Here is a 5,618-nt window from a genome sequence, read left to right on the forward strand (position 1 = left end):
CTAACAAAGAAAAAAAGAGAGAAGATGCAAATTAATGAAATTAGAAATGAAAAGGAAGAAGTTACAACTAATTCCACAGAAATAAAAAAGATCATAAGAGGATATTATAAGAAACTGTATGCCAACAAACTAGACAACCAAGATGAAAAGGACAAATTCTGAGAAAACACAAACAACCTACATTGATGCTACAAGAAATATAAGAACTCAACAAATCAATCACATTCAAAGAGATAGAAACAGTATAAAAAATCTCCCAACAAAGAAAAGTCCAGGATCAAAAGGCTTCACAGGTGAATTCTACCATTTTGAGAAGAATTAACACCAGTCCTGTTTAAACTCTTACAAAAAATTAAAGAGGAGGGAAAATTACCCAACACATTTTATGAAGCCAACATCACCTTAATACCAAAGCTGGATAAAGGTACTACAAGAAAAGAAAATTGCAGACCAATCTCTCTAGTGAACATAGATGCAAATATTCTCAAGAAAATAGTTGTAAATAGAATCTGACAGTATGTCAAGAGGATTATACATCATGAACAAGTGGGATTTATTCCTGGTATGCAAGGGTGGGTCAACACAAGAAAATCAATCAATGTAATATATCACATTAACAAATTGAAGGGAAAAAACCACATGATTATCTCAATCAATGCAGAAAAGGTATTCAACAAAATCCAGCATCCTTTCTTGATAAAAACACTTTGAAAGATAAGAATGGAAGGTGAAGTCCTCAATAAGATAAAGAGCATGTATGAAAAACCCCAAGCCAACATTGTACTCAAAGGGGAAAGGTTGAAAGCTTTTCATCTAAGATCAAGAACAAGACAAGGATCCCCACTGACACCACTGTTAATCAGTATTGCGCTAGAAGTTCTAGCTAGAGAAATTAGGTCAGAAAAAAGAATAAAATGCATCCAAATAGGAAAAGAAGAGTAAAACTTTCACTACTTACAGATGACATGATCTTATATTTAGAAAATTCTGAAATGTCTACAACAAAGCTACTTGAGCTAATAAAAAAGTTCAGAAAAGTGGTAAGATATAAGATCAACATGCAAAAATCAGTAATGTTTCTGTATACGAATATTGAACAATCTGAGGAGGAAATCAGGAAAAAAAGTCCATTTACAACAACCAAAAGACACAAAATTCTAGGAATAAATTTAACCAAAAATGTACAGGGCCCATATTCATAAAACTATAAGACAATGCTGAAAGAAATCAATTAATACCTAAAAAAATGGAAAAATATTCTGTGTTCATGGATTGGAAAACTAAATATCCTGAAGATGTCAGTCCTACCCAAACTGATATATAGATTCAATGCAATAGCAATCAAAACTCCAACAGCCTACTTTACAGAAATAGAAAGGCAATGACAAAATTTATTTGGAAGATGAAGTGCACACAAATAGCCAAAAGCATCCTAAAAAAGAAGAGCGATGTGGGAAGACTTTCACTGCCTGACCTTGAAACATATTACAAAGCTACAGTGGTCAAAACATCATGGAACTGACATAAAGATAGACACATTGATCAATGGAATAGAATTGAAAATCCAGAAATAAACTATCATCTCTATCGCCAACTAATTTTTGACAGACCTACCAAGTCCATGCTACCAGTACAAAACAGTTTCTGCAACAAATGGTGCTAAGAGAACAAAAAGAATGAAGGAGGACCACTATTTCACTCCCAATATAAGAGTCAACTCAAAATGGATCAAAGACCTAAAATATAAAAGCCAAGAACATAAAATTACTAAAAGAAAATGTAGGGAAATATCTTCAAGATCTTGTGGTAGGTGGTGGTTTCTTGGATCTTAGATCCAAAGCAAGAGCAGCAACAACAACAACAAAAAAGATCAGACCGCCTCAAAATTAAATGCTTTTGCATCTCAAAGGACTGTCAAAAAGGTGAAAGAACAGCTGACACAATAGGAGAAAATATTTGGAAACTACATAACCAATAAGGGTTTAATATCTATGGTATATAAAGAGATGTTACAAATTGATGATAAAAAGACAAACAACCCAATTAAAAATGGGCAAAAAACTTGAATAGACATTTGTCTAAATAAGAAATACAAATGGTAAAAAAACACATGAAAAAATGTTCAACATCACTAGAGATTAGGGAAATGCAAATCAAAACTATAATGAGATATTTCACACCTGTTAGACTAGTCACTATTAAAAAGACAGAGAACTGCAAGTGTCGGAGAGGATGTGGAGAGAGAGGAATGCTTACTCACTGTTGGTGGAAATGTAGAATGTTATGGCCACTGTGGAGGACTGTTTGGCAATTCCTAAAGAAGTTGAATATCGATTTGCCACATGACCTGGCAATACCACTACTAGGTAAAATAACCCAGAAGAACTGAGAGCAAAGACACAAACAGACATCTTATACTGATGTTCAAAGTGGCATTTTTCATAGTCACTAAATGATGGAAACAACTCATGTGTCCATCAACTGATAAATGAATAAACAAACTGTGGTGTAGTCACATGATAGAACATTATGCAGCTATAAGAAGAAACAAAGTCATGAAGCATATGACAACATGGATGAACCTGGGTGACATTATGTTGAGTGGAGCAAGCCAGATACAAAAGGACAAATACTGCATAATTGTGCTATTATGAACTAAATATATTGTATAAACTCATGGCGTTAGTAAGTAGAATACAGGTCACCAGAAAATAGAATGAAGTTAGAGAACAGAAAGCTGAGGGGTTAATCTGTGCAGAACTGGTTTTTAAAAAAGTGTCTTAATCTTTGGAAATGAATAGAAAAGGTGAAAGCACATCATAGTGTAACTTGCAGAGCTATTATATGGGTATGAGAGAGGTTGAAAGGAAAAGTCTAAGGTCATGTATATTACTAGAAGGAAACCTAAAAAATGTAACATAGAACTATATGGCATAGTGAAACCTCATGTGAAATATGAATATGGGCAATAGTGCATATATAAGACTGTTTTTCTTTGAAAGTAGACAAATATATGTTAATAATGTTATAAGATGTTAATATCAGACAAAAAAAACCATTATGCTAAGTGAAAGAAAACAGACATAAAGTACTACATAATGTATGATTCCATTTATATAAAACGCAACTATAAATCAATTTATAAAAATGGATTTAGATTAGTGATTATATAGGGCTGCAGAAGGATAGTGAGATTGAGAAGTGAATGTTAAGGGGTGTGGAGTTTTTCTTTTTGGAATAATGAAATTGTTCTAAAATTTTTACATGTGATGAATGCACAATACAGTGACTACACTAAAAGCCATTTATTGTACAGTTTGGATGGATTGTATGGCATGTGAATATATCTCAATTGCTAGAAATAGATATAAATATGTAAACAAGCAAAACAAAACAAAAAAAAAATGAACTAGTCTGCCTAGAACCAGCCCCAGTCCAAATAACTGAGTTGACTCTGGAGTCTCTTTTCCTGGGGCCACTGGGAAAAATTTCATGAGGTTCACTAGCTTCATGAATCTAAAATCTGGTCAGCCTATATTTCAGTAATAAGCACGAGAGCAGCAGAGTTGTGTTCTCATCCCTCACAGACGTGGGCAAGGCAAGGGCATTCGATGGGACCTTTATTTGTCTAGGTAGCCATAATAATTTCAAACAAGTCAGTTTCTCTGCTGTTTCATTCCTATTCCAGTCTGTCTTTTCCCCATTTATCATGTCCCTTGCCAGGACCAGCCTTACTCATGGGTGAAATGGGTGGCTGCTCCCATAAGAGGTGCCAGCAAGGCTCTTATTACAAAAATACCTCGTTCACTGGCTTATGTCAATGCCAAAATGCCATTATAAATCCTTATTTTTTCCTAATTCAAGTAGTATAGTGCCAGTCATCATCTTTAGTGTGAAAATGCCTCTGATGAGATATTAGTTTTGGAGGGAACAAAAAGGTATTGTATTGTCCTTTATTATAAAATAATGCCTACTCAAAAAACCAGACAATATGAGTTAAAACATTAAAGTTCCTTTTTGCCATTCCTTTACCTCAAAATGGCAGGCATTTTCAGAGGGAATCATTGTTAACAGATTGGCATGTATCCTCCAAAATTTGTTCTATGAGTTTAGATGATAGATAGATAAAGATAGATAGATAGATTTTTTTAATGCTTTCTGTCCTCCTGTTGATGAACATTGCATTTCTTCGTGACTTTTTACTATTACTAAAAACAAAGTTACAATTAATACCCCAGTGCATGTACATTTTTTTCATAGATACTTGTGGAAATTCTGTGAAGAAGAGGTAGAAAGAAAGGAATTGAGTGAATACACTAGAAATCGACTATATCATGAAACCTACTCACCTAGAAAGATAAACTCTGGGTATTCCCCCTGGTTCTTATCTATGGATTTGTGCTATATATTCAAACATCATCCACTATGTGAGTCCTGGAAGAACATAATGATTGATAAATATTCTTTAAGCCATTATATGTCATTTAAGACTAGAACTTTGAGGACAGTGAGTCACAGAAAGTAAGAGTTAATAGGGGAGAATGGGGTCAAATGCAGAGTATAGAGGTAGGGTGACTTTCGAGGTTTGAGAACTGGAGATCAGAGAGGTGGGCACAGATTGTGGAGAGAGGGGGTGATGGCAGGAAGATGAGAAGGAAAAAGAAGAATTGCTACCCATTCACAAGTGTGATCTTTTCAAAGCCATCTTTGTATTTTCTCCCTGACAGAGATGTCTTCACAAGACAGAGTAGGGAGGAGGACAATTAGATGGGGGGGGGGGGGGGGGGGCAAGTTGGAATGATTCCAAAACTCTTCATGTAATTACATAATTAAGAGTTGTATTTTTTTTGTGTGGGAATCATGTACTCAAACAGAAAATGTCTGTTTTATCATGCCAATATATAATCAAACTGTAGACATTCCAATAAAATTCTGGCCAAAACCCACATTAAATGTACTAAAAGCATGTAGGAGATGACATTTAGGTTTTAAGCTAATGAGAATTTGGCAAACATTACATCAACTAAATATATCAGCAAAGGACTCACTTAATATTGTGTAAATCAAAAGGATTATATAGTTGGTTATGAAGTAAAAATAAATCATTTTTTCAAAAGCATAAAAACAGCAAATAAACCTAAAACACCTAAATTTATTATAGACGGGTCTAAATTCTGGAAGTGTGCTCTAGTCACTGCTACAGTAGTCAAATAATTTACTTTATCTCAAAGTGAAGTTGGATAATTTCTTTTAAGCATCAAGAATTAGATAAACAATAATATTATTTTTGCAAAAGCAGATTTTTATAACATTTCCAGCTGAAAGTTTCTTTGTGGATGAAAATTCACTTTTTCTACCAAAGATGGTCCCTTTGGGAAAAAAACACTTCTTGAGTTAGATAGATAACCAGCTTGTTTTTTGTTCACCAAGAACTTAATCAAAAAGCAATTCAGCATAGGTATATAACATGGAGCATTTTGGGGATGTTGAAATTTTTCTGCATGATATTGCAATGACAGATACAGGCCATTATATATTTTGTCAAAACCTATAAAATTGTGCAGTGTAAACTATAATGTAAACTATAGACCATGGTTAGTAACAATGCTTCAAAATGT

Source organism: Dasypus novemcinctus, chromosome 13 (genome assembly GCF_030445035.2).
Source record: "Dasypus novemcinctus isolate mDasNov1 chromosome 13, mDasNov1.1.hap2, whole genome shotgun sequence".
Lineage (NCBI taxonomy): Eukaryota > Metazoa > Chordata > Mammalia > Cingulata > Dasypodidae > Dasypus > Dasypus novemcinctus.